General features: G+C 43.8%; 1 protein-coding gene and 1 non-coding gene across 4 annotated transcripts in view; one reads left to right on the top strand and one right to left on the bottom strand.

The window, feature by feature from the left end:
• Window positions 1-16,703, top strand: part of TET3 (tet methylcytosine dioxygenase 3) — a 96,201-nt gene that overhangs the window by 21,653 nt on the left and 57,845 nt on the right. The window lies entirely within an intron of this gene.
• LOC138400376 (U6 spliceosomal RNA) lies at window positions 5,596-5,703 on the bottom strand. Its single transcript, XR_011236272.1, has one exon. It is a non-coding gene; the product is annotated as a U6 spliceosomal RNA (small nuclear RNA).

Here is a 16,703-nt window from a genome sequence, read left to right as displayed (position 1 = left end):
TCTCTGTTTCCTACTCTGGTCCTACTCTTGGTTCTGTCATTAGCAGTGGGGAGATCACTTAGTGTCTGTGGACTTGTGGGACTTCAGTTTTCTCTGTAAATTGAAGGTGTTGCCTTCCAAGTGAGTGTTTCTCAAACTAAATCTGGGGAAGGACCAGTTTTTGTTTCTTGGGATGTGTGTGGGTTTTTTTCCTTGATATGCAAAACTGAAACACAGTCCTGCTTTGTACAGCTAGTTTGCGGCTTGCAGCACATGCAGCTCACTTCGGGGATTCAGCACCATTCCGACTGACTGGTCTCTGAGCCATTCAGTGAGGCCAGTCTAGTGACCATGCCTTTGGATGGCATGGTAGCTTTAAATTGCTCTAACGGTTTCTAACGCCTTCCTCTTTTTCCTGTATTTATGTTTCGGTGGACTGGTGATAAAGTTTATGGGCCATACCCTGAACAGCACTGCTTTATTTATTTATTTAGTTTGGACAAAAAGTAAGATCTAAGCACTACTTTGGAACTTTGCTTCTCAGAGAGTATAGGGTCTCTGTTTTGATGCCTCTCCATTCTTTCCGGACATCACTTTTCCGCTCTTCTGTACCCTCTGTCTTTATGACAGAGCCAACACTTGAAAGAGTAGAGATCTTTCTGTCCCAGAGATTCTCTCGGAGTGCCCTGAAAGGTTTACTTGCATCTCGGCTTCTGTAGACAAGGATGTCCCCTGTCTTCCCCTTCACCTCTGGGAGTCTAATGGGGGAGTGTGAGGCCCCTGAAGCCCCTGCAAGAGACAAAAGCTTCATTGCCACAGTCAGGGCACCTTGACTTTTGAGCTTTTTCCGTTCAGTGGCTCTTAATAACCTAGAGGTGTAGGCTTTTTCCTCTGGTGGCTGATTACAAACTCTGCTCTGACTTCTATAAGGATAGACATCCAAATATTTTTGACTGCATGAGTTTGGCCATCTTTCCTCTACTTCCTCCTGCTGAGGATCTTTGGCCTTTTTGTTTGAGATGCTAAAGATTAGGCAAAAAAGTAAAAATACAAATTTCCTTCTATCCTGGCCACTTCATCCTAGAGGAAAGTGGAGAGGGAGGTGAGTAGGTAAAAGTGTCTTGCTACAAAGATGTTCCTTAAGAGGCAAACATTCCAAGGATAGGAAGATTAGGGTCTAAGCAAATCCTGGTTACCTCTGTGGCCTGGAACTCTTGTGCCCTTGGTGCTTAAGTAATTGGATTTCTCAACCCCGCCTCCCAGCATTTTTCCTGTGTAATCCTAACCTCATGGGCTTTGCAAAGGAAACAAAGGCATTGCAAGGGTTTGCAGCTTGCTCCTGAGCTCTGTGCCCTGTGGACTGAGTTCTCCTGCTTTGCCTCCTCTGCAGCATTCACTGCCTCCCCGAAACCCCCATCTTCAGGAGTCTGGTTTTCTAGCTTTTGCGGGCCTTGGTGCCCAGCCCTGCTAAGCAGATGGAGTTTTCAGAAGGAGCTGTTTCCTACCAGTCCACCTTCAGGAACCTCAGGGAGGTTCCATCTCTGACTCTTGCTGGCCACTCTGCAGAAAAGGGAAGAGCCATAGAGGCAGAGAGAGCCCCTGGGAGGATCTGGCCTAAGAATCCTCTCTGGATCCCCAGACCAACTCCGTCTGCAACACGTTCTCTCTTGGGTGTGTGACCCTTGGGCCAAGTCATTTCTCTGCGGGCTTGAACGAGTTCAGGTGGTGACACAAGAGGGTTCCTCCTACTGCACCAGACCCCGCTGGACCCAGAGAGGGGAGACTGTGCCTTTACAACGTGGATTGTTGTTGCCCTACCTCCTGAGCTCTGGGGAGGGAATACAGAAACAGATTTTCAGTGGTGCACTGGAGGCAGTGCCCAAGAGATGCCCATCCTGTTTTTCCTGGCATTGTGGATCCTTCTCTTTGCTACTGTTCTCTCTATCCTAGGATGCTATTCATGGCCTCAGCCCATCCCCAGTCCTGCACCTTGTGCTTTGAGCTCAGCTGTAAGTCCTAGACTGAGCAGAGAAGGCCTCTGAGGGCATGCTTGGTGAAGTGTGGCCCAAGGACTGTGTCAGAATCACCTAGGGAAGCTTGTAAAGTGCTAACGGCTGCCTGGTTAAGATGGCTGTCTGCTGGGGTCCAACCCATGGCTTCTGTTGCACAGTTAGGCAGGATGGACACGGGATGAAGGTGGCATGGGGGCTCCCGTATTAGTGCTGGAAGCTCTGGGCAGGTGGGCCGTGTGCTAGCCCCCTCCTCACTGGCCCTGCCATTTGCCCCTGAGCTGGGTCCTACCTGATGGTTGAGCTATGTGCTGACCTCTGCCCTGTGGCCCTTCCTCCCACTACTGTTACTCCTTGGTTTTCTGGCTGTGGGTTCCTAGAAGTGTCATTTGGACCCTGGGTAGTAGTTAGGGCTTAGCTCTGGGGTTGTGTGGTTGGAGTGGTGTGTGTCTTAGGGCTGTGCTGGCAAGTGGTCCAGGACAGTTTGCACACCCCGGCTAGGAGCCAGAACCAGGGTTCTGTGTGCATCCCTTGGGAAGCCTGGAAAACCCCTTCCCCTCTTCGTGGATGCTGCCCACTCCATGTGGAGGGCATTGCTCCCCATTGGTTCTCTGCCCGAGACTGAGGGAAGCCGGATATGGAGGAGGACTGGGTGGGTGCCGCCCAAACACTCCACACCTAAACGCTTCCACCCCCACAGCAGGGACAGGCAGGGCCCATGCTTCAACTTGCCTAGAGAGTTCCCAGCTGCGGTCCCTCTGGTTCAACTAGTTTAGTGGTTCTTAATCTCTACTGTATATTAGAATCATCTGAGGACCTTTTAGAAAAGAAAATATCAATGCCTGGGCTCCAGGGAGTCTGATGTCATTTGTCTGGAGTGGAACCCCGGCCCCAGCATTTTTCACAGCTCCCCAGGTGATGTGTGATCATCCCATATCGGCAACCGCCCCACCCCCAACGTGATTCAAATCTGTAGTCAGGGCTGCGAGTGAGAGCAGCTGCCTTGTCTAGTTGGGTCTCCCTGTGTCTCCCCATCCCTGGGTTACTTCCAGAATTTTTTTCTTTCATTGATGAGACTGATCCGTGAGTTCACAGTTATTAAAACCATTAATTTAAGAGGGAAACTTCATAGGAAATGATAGAAACTGAGTTTCCTCCTCTCAGTTTTTAGTTTTTAAAAACTTTTTTTTTTTTTTTGTTACTGAAGTATAGCACACACAGAAGAAAAGCACATATCGTGTAGCTTGGTGAGTTTTCACAGAGTAAACACCTGTGTACCCAGCACCTGGGTTGAGAAATGAGTACCCTTGCCCCATTGCCCATAATTTCTTTGGCATTTAGACAAAGTCTGGTCAGGCCTAGGGCAGCAGTGTGTGCTGGCTTTGGGCCTGGAGGGCTTCAGCTTGACCTTCGCTGAGCCTTTAAATACTTTACACACCTTGTGCCAGGTGCTCCTGAAACTGAGTGCATTTCACTGTGTAGGGGAACCCTTCTAGTCCCTCCCCGGTGTTACCTGCTTCCCTATCATCTTTTCCTTTCCCACGTGGGCCTTTAGGCATAATAAAAAGTAATATAACTCTCCAATCTTGTGTAAATTCAAGAATCTATATCTTTTTTGGGCTTTTATTCTTTTTTTTATTTTTTATTTTATTTATTTATTTATTTATTTTCTTTTTTTTTTTTTTGAGACAGAGTCTCACTCTTGCTGGGGCTAGAGTGCTCTGGCGTCAGCCTAGCTCACAGCAACCTCAAACTCCTGGGCTCAAGTGATCCTACTGCCTCAGCCTCAGGAGTAGCTGGGACTACAGGCATACGCCACCATGCCCGGCTAATGTTTTCTATATATTTTTTTTAGTTGTCTGGCTAATTTCTTTCTATTTTTAGTAGAGACAGGGTCTCGCTCTTGCTCAGGCTGGTCTCAACTGCTGACCTCGAGCGATCCTCCCGCCTCGGCCTCCCAGAGTGCTAGGATTACAGCCGTGAGCCACTGCGCCTGGCCTTATTCTTTTTTGATTATGTAGGTAATATATGCTCTTTGGATAAATTAGAAAATAGAAATATATAGAAGGGGTGGGAAGGGGAAAAATTTGTCCATAATTTCACAGTCCAGTTAATCACTGTTAACTGGAGTATCCCTCCGGACGTCATTCTGTGCAGACTATCTACCTGTTTAGTGTTGTTTATGGAAATGGAATCATGCTGCATTACAGCCCACTGTACCCTGCATAATAACCACAGTCATGTCATTTACTGAGCATGTACCATGTGCAGGGTAGGCACGTGGGGTAAGGTTTTCATAGTTCTTTCCCGTAGTTCTCATGACAACTCAGAGGTAGGTGGTAGTAGCCCCACCTTTTGGATGAGGAAACTGAGATTTAAGCCAGGAGCTTGACCAAGGGCTGGTGTTTTACAAAGGATGAAGCTGGAATCAAGGCCAGGGGATGTCTGACTTTGTAGCTGATGCTTTTGTCTGTAGACTGTCCTTCTAAGACTGTCCTTCCATGCCTTCCGTGATTTTTTTTTTCTTTTCACTTTAATGTGCATCATGACTCTAGTGTTTTACCCTCTTCACCCCGCCCCCTACTCCAAAGACAGGATCTTGCTCTTTCACCTAGGAGTTACCACTACATCTGGCTAATTTAAAAATTTTTTTGTTGTAGAGACAGGGGTCTTTTATGTTGCCCAGGCTGGTCTCGAACTCCTGGCCTCAAGGGATCTTACCATCTTGGTCTCCCAGAGTGCTGGGATTACAGGCATGAGCCACTGCTCCTGGGGCTAAATTAACCTTTTAAATGGCTATTGAGTGTTTCATTTTACAGGTCTATCATAATTTAACTTGTTTCTTATTAATGGACATCTACAGTTCCAATTTTTTTGTAATTATAAATGATGAGGTAATGAACTTATTCGTATTATACATAATTTTCTTGTTAAGTGTTTGTGTAGGACACAATCGTACAAGTGAAATTTTAATTGACATTACCAAGTTACCCTCCCAAAAGGTAATTTGATATCTATCAAATTTACTTTCCGGCCGGGCGCGGTGGCTCACGCCTGTAATCCTAGCACTCTGGGAGGCCGAGGTGGGCGGATCGTTTGAGCTCAGGAGTTCGAGACCAGCCTGAGCAAGAGCGAGACCCCATCTCTACTAAAAATAGAAAGAAATTATATGGACAGCTAAAAATATATATAGAAAAAATTAGCCGGGCATGGTGGTGCATGCCTGTAGTCCCAGCTACTCGGGAGGCTGAGACAGGAGGATCACTTGAGCTCAGGAGTTTGAGGTTGCTGTGAGCTAGGCTGACGCCACGGCACTCACTCTAGCCTGGGCAACAGAGTGAGACTCTGTCTCAAAAAAAAAAAAAACAAAAAACAAATTTACTTTCCCACCAACACTGAATGAGGAATTATCAGTCTTTAATTTTTGCCAATTTGATAGGTAGAAAATCTCACTTTAATTTCTTTCATTAGTGAAGTTGAGAATGTTTTAAAATGGTTAGCCATTTTGCATTTATTCTGTGTCTTGCCTGTTATATCCATTATCTGTTATATCCAAATTACTCTTAATTAGATCTTTTTATTGATCCGTAAAAATTCTAATATTATCAATATTAACTTCCTTTTGTGTGTGTGTGTGTGTGATCCTTGTGCAGGGGCCATGCTAATCTTCTCTGTATCGTTCCAATTTTAGTATATGTGCTGCCGAAGCGAGCACAATATTAATTTCTTTTTAAAAAATATTCCATAAACTTTTATTGACTAACTCATGTGTGCCAGGCACTGTGCTGTTAGGTAGGGATATAGACAAAACTGTGACATGGTTCTTACATGTATTAAGATAAACATTATCCAAAAAATGTGTAAGTTCTCCCATATTCTTTTTTTGCTTTTATTATCATTTTTAGTTGACACATATTAACTGTACATTTACGGGGTACAATGTGATTTTTTTTTTCCTTCTTCCTTTCTTTTCTTTCTCTTTCTTTTCTTTCTTTCTAGAAACAGGGTCTCACTCTGTCCCACAGGCTTGAGTGCAGTGGCACAATCATAGCTCACTGCAGCCTTGAACTCCTGGGCTCCTCCCTCAGCTGAGACTACAAGCATGTACCACCACACCTGGCTAATTTTTCTTTTCTTTCTTCTTTTTTTTTTTTTGTAGAGACAAGGGGCTTGCTTTGTTGCCTAGGCTGGTCTTAAACTCCTAACCTCAAGTGATCCCCCAACCTTGGTTTCCCAAAGTGCTAGGATTACGGGTGTGAGCCACCTCCTGGCCCAGTGTGATATTTTGATATATGTATACAGTGGGTAATGATCAAATCAGGGCAATTAGCATATGCATCACCTCAACCATTTATCATTTCTCTGTGCTGGGAACACTGAAAATCTGCTCTGCTAGCTACTTGAAAATATATGATAAATTGTTAATTATAGTCAGCCTTATTCCTCCTATCTAGCTGTACTTTTTTTTTATCTGTTAACTAATCTTTGGCTATTCCCTACCTCCCTACCCTTCCCCATCTCCAGTAACTATTCTACTCTGAGCTCAACTTTTTTAGTTCCCACATATGAGTTGAGAACATTCAGTGTTTATCTTTCTGTGCCTGGCTTATTTCATTTAACACATCCTCCAAGCTCACTCATGTTGTCACAAGTGAAAGAATTTTGTTCATTTTTGTGGCTAAATAGTATTCCACTGTGTGTATGTACCACATTTTCTTTGTCCATTCATCTGTTCATAAAACACTTAGGTTGATTCTATATCTTGGCTGTTGTGAATGGTGCTGCAATAAACATGGGAGTGCAGATATCTCTTTAACATACTGATTATAGTTTCTTTGGATATAAACGCACTAGTGGGATGGTTGGATCATTTGGTAGTTCTATTTTTGTTTTCTGAGGAAACTTCTTACTGTTTTCCATAATGGCTGTACTAATTTACATTCCCACCAACATTTAATTACCACTTTCTCTGCATCCTTGCCAGCATTTGTTATTTTTTGTCTTTTTGGTAATAGCCATTTTAACTGGGGTGATATCTCTCCTGTCTTCTTAAATGAGAAAACATAGCTTTCTCCTGAAGGCTCAGGCACATCGTCATCAATATTTTCATATTCTGTTATGTTTTGCAAGAAATTTTGACATCTTTATTTGTCTTTCATTGTAAAGTCTGTCATAGGGAGATTTGTCATATAGAGATTTTTTATACAGTCAGAATCCATCAATAGTCTTGCTCCTAGGGTTTTGCTTAATAGTTTATTTTAGATATTCAGATGTCTAAGGTGAGGTTTATTTTTGTATATAGTATAGGATAGGGCTTGAACCTTTCCCAAATAGAAAGCCTGTACATTTATTGAGTATTTATAGCTTCCCCTGTGGTTTATAATTCCACCTTGAGCATTTTATAAATACTTTTATATTCAGGGGTGTTTAAGGCCTCTCTTCACTTCCATTGAATTGTTTGTCTGATTCTGTCTCAGTATTTTATTGTTTCAATTACCACAGTTTTATGTAACAGTTGGTTTAAGAAAATACTTTGTCCACAACATTTTTCTGCCTTTCTTTTTGCACTTCTTTCTCCAAATAAGCTTAAAAAACGACTTGTCGTGTTCTGTGAAAAATATTGGGATTTTTCAGTTGGAATCACATGGAACTTACAGGTTATTTTGGGAAGAATAGGCAGCTTTATAATGAGAAAGGGAAGTTTATCTTTCTATTTATTCTAGTCTTTTTGTGTGTTTAGCAAAGTTTTAAAGTTTTCTTGTATATGCGTCTTACACATTTCTTAAGTTTATTCATAGGTGTGTTGTAGCTTTTGTTGTTGCTGTTGTAAAATGTGGTCTTTTCTGTTACACTTTTTAATGCATGGATGTATTAGAAATGCTTCAGTTTGTCAGCTGCTCTGTGCCATTTCTGATACCCTCCCCCACCCCAAGTCCCCTAGCACATTGTCTGTACCTCTCTGGCAGGGCCTGGGTATGAGTTCCTAGTGGTGGGGTGCTCCTCTTACTCAGTTTCTTGTCCCTAGTACCTGGCACAAAGCCTAGCATGTAGTAAATCCTTTTGATAAGTGCTGTGGAGTCAGAGTTATGAGAGAAAGTGAGCTTCACCTCTTCAAAGTGACAGCCTGGGCCCGTGTGAAGAGCAGAATCTGAAGCAGCCCTGGTTCCAAGCCTGCAGGCTGTGATCTGGACAACAGATGGGGTACCTGCCTTGTCCCCACAGGAAAAGAAGGTCCTGGGCCATTTTCCCACGCAGACATTGGGGAGGAGCCCTCTGAGCCCACACCTCATAATTGCCCTGGGACAGCCAGCCTGCTGTCATTAACCCTCATTATGCTAACCAGTGGGGAGAGCTGCTTTCTTGATTCCCAAGCACCTGAAGGTAGCACAGGACAAACCTTGCTGCGACTTCTCTTAGGGGTTAAGGGCTCATCAAGGCTGGAAGCAAAGCTTGTAGAGACCGGTGGTGGAACCTGCCCCACACATGTATGCCCAGTCAGCACCCAGCGCTCCTTTCTCATGGTAACGCCTTTCTTCTGCCCTGTACTGCTCTCCTCCAGAACCTGTAGCTTCTTAGGCTAGGTTTATTCCTAGCGATGTGCTCATCTTGCCCATGGTGTTTGCATCTTAAGCCTTCATTTGTAATAGGGGAATGAAGCTGTCTGGGGTGTGCTGCTCCGCCCTGCACCCTTGGTTATGGCTCCAGATCCTCAGGTCCCCTGTCTCTGCTGCCCCCAGAGCCAGGATGGCAATGTCTACCTGCCTAGGAGGGCCAGGTTCACAGGGACTCATAAATAAGGGATCCCCTCCCCCCAGGCATGAGGTTATGAACTTGGAGACATGGGAATCCCTGCTGCTGTTAAGCTGAGGTCAGGATTTCTGCCTCTTGACCTGCATAAAAGGAAGGTGGGGGAGGGGGAGGGAGCTGATTCCCAGTCCCTCTGTAAGGGTTGTGCATCTGGTTCAGTGTGTCACCGGGCTCCTCCTCTGACCGTGGCAGTGAACTGTTATTCATTTAACAGTTACTCATTTAGCCGGGGTCTGTGCTTGCCCTCCCCTTCTTGCTCACTCATCTACCGTTTGGCAGAGGAGCTAGAAATGCTTCTCTGGCTCCTTTACCGGTTTGTTTGAATCCCTGGGAAACAGTGGCACACCTAGGAAGTGCTGGGGATTGGGGAGGGATGTGGAAGTACTGCTCTGGGTCCCCACCCTCTCCCGTTGGTATCTTCACCTGCCGGTGCCCACCTGGGGGGCATGTGAGTCTGCGGGAGTCTCTTTGTGCCAGGTGGCCCCAGGGCTGAGAGACGGGCCCCTCTTGGCAGCCACAGCTGTATCTCTGCCAGCTCTGGGGGAGCCGCCTTCTCAGGGTGCCGAGCAGAAACTCTGACAGATGGACCTCCGTGAACCAGTGGAGTTGTTCCAAATGCCTTCTCCCGGAGCAGAGCACATTCCGGCAGTGAGGATGCTCAGGGCTTCAGCTCGCCTGCTGGATAGAGCGTGTTCCTACCCCGCTCACCCTCACCCCCGTTAGTGTTATTGGAGAGGGCTTCTCGGAGGGTAGTTCTGGGACTACTTGTGTTGGAATCCCCTGTCTAGACAGGGTTGATCTTTGGGAGACTGGGGATCTGTGTCTGTAGCCAGCTTCCTACAGGCAATTCCTACACCCACTGGAGTTGGAGAACTGCTGGTCTGTGGACTGAAGTAACTAAAGGAGCTGTGCTTATCTGGGGCTCCCAGCACTTGATGAGAACTGAAGAGACATGCCTTTAAGTGCTGTGGTGGTTTGTGAAAAGGTCGGGTGTTATACAAACACATGAAAACGCAAGGCAGACTAAGTATAAAAGCTGCTGCATTTCAGATATGATCAAACTGTAGGAAATGGTTAAAACTTTTTTGCTGTTTGTTACAAAAATGCACATTCGCTGCAGAAAAATCATAAAGTTCGGGTAAGCAGATAAAGTTTTAAAAATCCATAATTTTTCTATTCAGAGAAAATTCCTGTTACTATTATGGTCTTTCTAGAATAGTCATTTTTTTTCATTCTAAATGTCTTTATTGACTTTTCCCTCTGTCAAAATAGTACATGTTTATTACAAAAACTATTTCTTTTCTAATTGGTATAAAAATGTTTTGATTTGCAAATCTCTTATTGCTGTGTTTAGTTGTGACCTGCATTTTTCTTTGTGAATATATTTTGATTTCCTTTGCCTGCTTTTCTTTTGTGTGGCTTTCTTTTGCATTCGTAAGAGAGCATCATATATTAGTGGCATTAACTCTTTATCATACTCTGGCAAATACTATAAATTTCTTCTAAGGTTTTAATGTTTGGTTTTGTTTTATTTGGCCAAACTTTTTTTTAAAACATGTTCTTATGATCAGATCTAGCCCCTGTTGTTAATTTATCAGTTGATTTTTTTTTTTTTCTTTTTTCTTGGTTGTGCCAGACAGAATGCAGAATAGGCACTGCTTTTGCAAGTGTGAAGAGGAATTGAAGGGACCTGTGAAACCTGTCCTTTGCGCTGAGCTGGCCTGTACTTGCCCCCCTCACCCTTGGGCAGGTATAGGCCAGACCAGTGCTTCTACGTTTTAATGTTCATCCAGTTAACCTGGGGATCTTACTATCATGCATTTTCTAATTCAGTAGGTCTGGGGTAAGGCCTGAAATTCTGCAGTTATAACATTTTCTCAGGTAATGTTGATGCTGCAGTTCCTTGGTCCGCACTTTCGAGTAGCAAGGGGCCAGAAGTTTCCAAAGTCAGAGGTACCTAAGGAGAATTTTGGAACTCAGAGTTTTCTGGGCTCAATCCTGGAGATGTCAGACTGTGAGACTGAGTCCAGCTTGGTCACATCTGGCTGGGTGACTTAGACACAGTGACTCTCCAGTGGCTCTCGTGATTGTTATTTTCAATATTTCTACCTTTTCTCAAGTAAGTTTTTCTGGAAAATTGTTTTCATTCATATTTTCAAAGTTTTTAGTAAAGCATTTCACATTCATGGATGGTGGTTATATTCCTTTTCATATTTCCAATATTTGTTTTTTTCTTTTTCAAATAACCAGTCCTATTTAGGGGTTTGTTTATTTTATTGGTTTTTTTGGAGAGCTGTCTCTTCGGTTCATGTATAAAAACCACTAGTTTTTTTTTCTAATCACCTTTTTCTGTCTTTATCCCTGCTGATTCATTTTTTTCCTTTCTTTGTTTTTATTTTCTACCTTCTTGGATTGACACCTTAGTTTATTTTCTGTCTTATTTAGCAAAAGTATTAATATTTATGGAAACATGAATTTTTCTGTTAATATATTGTTCTCATTAATATTAGTTAATCTTCAGATAATGTAGTTGTGATTTTGATTTTTTGTTTTTCCATTGACCTTAGAGTTGTTTAGGAGACTTGCTTAGGATTTCCAGATGTTGGGGTTCCTCTGTCTTTTTTTTTTGAGACAGGGTTCACTCTTTCACCTGCTCTGTCACCCCGGCTAAAGTGCAGTGGTGTCATCATAGCTCACTGCAACCTCAAACTCCTGGGCTCAGCAGTCCTCCTGCCTCAGCCTCCCAAGTAGCTGGGAGTACAGGTGTGCACCACCATGGCTGGCTAGTTTTTTTCTATTTTTAGTAGAGAACAGTGTCTAGCTCTTGCTCAGAGCTGGTCTCAAACTCCTGAGCTCAACTGATCCTCCGTCCTGGGCCTCCCAGAATGCTAGGATTACTGATGTGAGCCACTGCGCTCAGCCTTGGGTTCCTTTTGTTTAGAGACGGCTTGGAGCTACCCTCCCAGGGCTCTGCCACTTGGCAGTGGGTCTGTGCTATACCTGGGCCTGTGTGTTTGTGGTTGGAACTTACGCATTCATATTGCTGAAGCTTCAAGTTAGCCCTCTGGGGTCCCCTGTGTGTATGTGTGCAGGGAAGGGTTCTCTCTGCTTCTCCTGACAGCCTTGCCTCCTGCTGCCCAGCCTGGAGACTGTCCAGGTGGCCGCCTTCTTCCTTGCCCTTTGCTCTGTGGTTCTTGTCTAGTGCTTGGGCTGGTGTTTAGGGCTCACTGTCCCTTAGTGCTGAATGAGTCTGATGGAGAGGGGACAGACTTAAGTCAGAGAACCTGAGTTCTAGAGCCTTCCTGCTGCCACTGACTAGTGATTTGACAGTGACCACTTGCTTCATCCTGTTTCCTGTTCATTCTCTGTAAGATGCAGAGAGTGTTAAATTTTCACACAAACTGGAAGAGCCTTAGATTAACATTCCTCTTTTAAAAAATATTTATTTTGAGACAATGTTTTGCTCTGTCACCCATGCCGGTGTGGAGTGCAGTAGCTTGTTCAGAGCTCACTGCACCCTCCAACTCTTGGCCTCAAATGATCCTCCTGTTTCGGCCTCCCAAAGTGCTGGGATTACAGGCGTGAGCCACTGTGCCCTGCGAAAAAATATTTTTTATTTTGGCATAATTTCAGAGTTTCAGAAAAGTTGCAGGAATAGTACAGAGAATTCTCCTCACCCAGATTCCCAAATGTTAACATTTTACTACATTTTTACTTTGTTCTTTTCTTTCTCTGTAGTTTTTATTTGAGCCATTTAAAAATAAGTGGCAAACATGATATCCTTTACTTCTAAGTACTTGAATGCAGATTTTCTAAAATCACATCTATAACCACAGAATAATGAACAAAATCAGGACGTTAACGTGGATATAGCATTACTGTACCAGCTAATCTACTGACTTTACTCAAATTTTTCCAATTGTCACAACCTCTTTCATGGGAGTAACCCCCACCCCCATCACACACATTCAGTGGTCAGTTTTTGTTTTTTTTTTTAAAAGTCTCCTTTAGTCTGGAGCACATTCTCAGTTTTTTCTGATATTTTGAAAGAATTGTTTTTAGGCATATGAGGAATTTGTGGCCCAGATAGGTAAAATGACTTTCCTTGGGCTTACAAGACAGTTTTAGGAAGAGCTGGGCGGGAATCTGGTCTTTCTGCTACAGCTGACTCCCTGTCCTCATAGCCCCCAGGTGAACACTAAGTTCCTGGGTGTGTATCATCAGCCAAGTCCTCAGGTGGAGAGGTGGAGCAGGGCCCAGCTCCCAAGGGAGCTGTCTTCTCTTGTTGTCCCCTTTGCCCTCTGTTTGCAATGCCAGGCCCCAGCATCATGCCCCTGGCTGGTTTGGTGTTGGCCTGGGATCAAGGCCATAGCTGGGCAGAGAGGGACTTTAAAACTGGTCCAGCCACTGCCTCTCCCTGAGAACAGGGCTGAGGAATGAGGATCACCCCCTTGAGTGGGGCACAGCTGCTGCTTTCAGGGGCGTAACACCCTCGGGTTGGGGGTGTGGGTTTTAACCACTCCCATCAACACCCCCCTCTCCACTCCCCCTTATCCCCCACCCCCCAACTTGTCACAGCCCCAGGTGGGGGCCTGAGATATGTGCCCTGAAGCCAGAGTGAGCAGGTCACCTACTCCTGGTCCTCCCTTGCAGTGGCATAGCCAGCAAGGTTCCGGAGTGGTCATTTACATCACAAGGGCAATGCTTAACAGATAATTGACTATTAGGTTATCTTGCTGTAGCAGAACCTCTGGCATTGTAGGTCTTAAAAACATGATTTGGTTTTTTTCCAACATATTTGCGTTTAGCATTTTAAGGGCATGTTTATTGCTTAATATATTCTTTGTCTCACTTTTAGTTTACTGAATTTCTTGCGAACTCTTTCGCTCCAACTTTTTTTTTTTTTTTTAAATAATAAGGGCCTTTGAACCAAGCTGCATTCTGTGACTCTACCCAGCAGATTAGCTGCTTTTAAGACAATGGTTTTGGGGCCCCCTACCCATGCATTTCCAGAGCTCAGGGCCACCCTTTCCTTTCAGGGGTGGCCACCACCCCTGCTGTCCCCAGGGGCTAGAGAGCCTAGCAGTGAAATGGGAGGGTTCTCCCTGTCTTTCATTTGTGGAAAAGGAACCACCACCACTTTCCCTGAGATAAGACTTCTGTTTTCACTTTCACTTGTAACCCAGTGAGGATAAAAGGAGAGAGAAAGGCTTGAGAAAGAGTTGCATAGAACACTTTTGCTGATGTTCCTGTCTTTCCACTGTCCCTTTCCTTCCACCTTTGAGGGTGAGCTCACCAGCTCAGCCCTCCCCTCCTTGAGCTAGTGTTCGGTTTCTGCTTCTATCTTAAAGCTTCCTACAGAGACAGAGATGAAGGTTTTCTCTAATTTTTAAAAATTAGTTTTATTGAAATATAATTCATGTAACATACAAGTCACCAATTAAAAGTGTACAGTTCGGCTGGGCGTGGTGGCTCACGCCTGTAATCCTAGCACTCTGGGAGGCTGAGGCGGGAGGATGGCTCGAGGTCAGGAGTTCAAGACCAGCCTGAGCAAGAGCGAGACCCCCGTCTCTACTAAAAATAGAAAGAAATGATCTGGACAGCTAAAAATATATATAGAAAAAATTAGCCGGGCATGGTGGCACATGCCTGTAGTCCCAGCTACTCGGGAGGCTGAGGCAGGAGGATAGCTTGAGCCCAGGAGTCTGAGGTTGCTGTGAGCTATGATGACCCCATGGCAAGCCTGGGCAACAGAGTGAGACTCTGTCTGAGGGGGAAAAAAAAGTGTACAATTCAGTGGTTTTTAGTATATTCAGAATTGTGCGACCAACACCATTATTTATTTCATGAAATTTTCATCACCCCCAAAAGAAACCATGCAGAAATAGCACTAATCCTCCTCCTCCTCCCAATCTCCTTAGCCCCTGACAACCACTAATCTATTTTTTGTCTCTCTGGATTTGCCTAATCTGTACATTTCTCATCAATGGTATCATACAGTGTGTGATCTTTTTTGTGTCTGACTTATTTCACTTAGCACAGTGTTTTCAAGGTTAGCATGTGTCAATACTTCATTCCTTTTTATGGCTGCGTAATACTCCATTGTAGGGATAGACCACATTTTGTATACCTGTTCATCAGTTGATAGACTTGCAAATTATTTCTACTTCGTTATGAATAATCGTGTACAAAGTTTTTGTGTAAATGTGCCCATTTTTAAGTTGGGTAATTTGTCTTTTTGTTATTGAGTTGTAAGAGTTTTTTAATGCAGATGAGTCCCTCATCAGATACGTGCTTTGCAAATATTTTTTCTCATAGTGTGTTTGTTTTTTACTTTCTTGATGGTATCCTTTGGATCTCAAAAGCTTTCAATTTTGATGAAGTCCAGTTTATCTTTTGTTCCTTTGTTACTTCTTCTTTTGCTGTCACATCTAGGAAACCATTTCCTAATTCAAGGTACTGAAGATTTATGTCTATGTTTTCTTTCCATTTTGAATGAATTTTTGTATATGGTATGAGGCAGAGGTTCAAATTCGTTCTGTTGCTTGTGGCTATCTAGTTGTCCCAATATCTTTTGTCAGAAAGACTATTCTTTCCCTTTTGAATTGTCTTGGTGCACTCTAAAGATTTCTGTGATGTGTATACCAAACGAGATAGATCGATTGGTCATTATAGCTTTTTAATTGGTTACTTGTATGAATTGGTTAACATTTAAATGACGTAAATTAGTGCTCTTCAAAATTTCAGGTGAAGGACTAGGTTTTTAAAATATCAAATCCGTGATGGACTGATAGTTTTGTAAAGTACACTAAAAATGAATTACTAGAAAAATGATCATGTGCTTAGATGGCATGTCAATGTCAAATTGTGATACAAGTTTCTGAAGTTAATGCTTACTCTGTTTTCGTACTTAATCTTGTCAGGGGTTGACAGATTGCAGAACAGTGCTGGTCCGTGGACCACACTTGAGTAATGCTGGCTAAGACCCTGCTGTGCTCAGTCTGCTTATCTCTTGTTGGGCATGTTGAAGACCAGTGTTTCTCAAACTGTGGGCCTTGGGGGCCTCACCAGTGTCACCTGATGCACTGGAAGAGCAGCTGATACTGGTGCTGCTGCTCCTCCCCCCTCCCCCCCCACAGGGTGGTTGTCCCCAAAGGCTTATTTAAGATATACTTTCTAAATTGTCACCCTAATAAGATGAAACTCTGAAGCTAATGTAAGTAAAATCCTACCCCTCTCTGTTGTTATCAAGGTGGTTATCTACAGCCTTTGGGGTGAGTAGAATCCATCCATTCAGCCCTGTCTTAGTGCCAAGTTGTCATATCGACCTCCGGGTGTTAATAAGCCAAAACAGACAAGGGAGGAGATGGACAGAAACTACCCTCAACAGTCAAAATGTGCCATGGGGATGTAGCAAAACATGAGAGAACCTGGAGATTCAACTTTAGGGGCTCTATGTATGCTATGCATATACCAGGGAAGACAGTGAAGCTGTTAAAGATGAAATTCTTGAAGAATAGTTAACAATATGGGAAAATGCTTATGATAGGGAAGAAATTAGCATATAACAAAAAAGCCACTGAATATACTCGGTGATCCCAATTTTGTAAATTAAGTGTGTGTTGCATGGTGGTAAAAAAAGAAGTACCAAATATAAACCATGGTCATCTCTGGGCAGTAGGAATTATTTTTACCTCTTTACTTTCTACTTGATAGTGAGAAGAACCTCTTATTCTCTCATCTCCCTCATCAGATGCTACTGAAGCTTTTCTTTTTCTTCCTTATCTTTCTGTTCTTATGACATCTCTTCATTCTCCTGGGTCATCCACCAGGGTCTTCCCTGGCTCTATAATGAGTTTATAGTATGCCTTTGATATCCTATCAGTAACTACACAAATGGCAGCTTTC

This window comes from Eulemur rufifrons, chromosome 19 (genome assembly GCF_041146395.1).
Source record: "Eulemur rufifrons isolate Redbay chromosome 19, OSU_ERuf_1, whole genome shotgun sequence".
In the NCBI taxonomy this organism is placed as follows: domain Eukaryota; kingdom Metazoa; phylum Chordata; class Mammalia; order Primates; family Lemuridae; genus Eulemur; species Eulemur rufifrons.
Note: the sequence above shows the minus strand (reverse complement) of the source record. Positions and strands in the feature narration are given on the sequence as shown.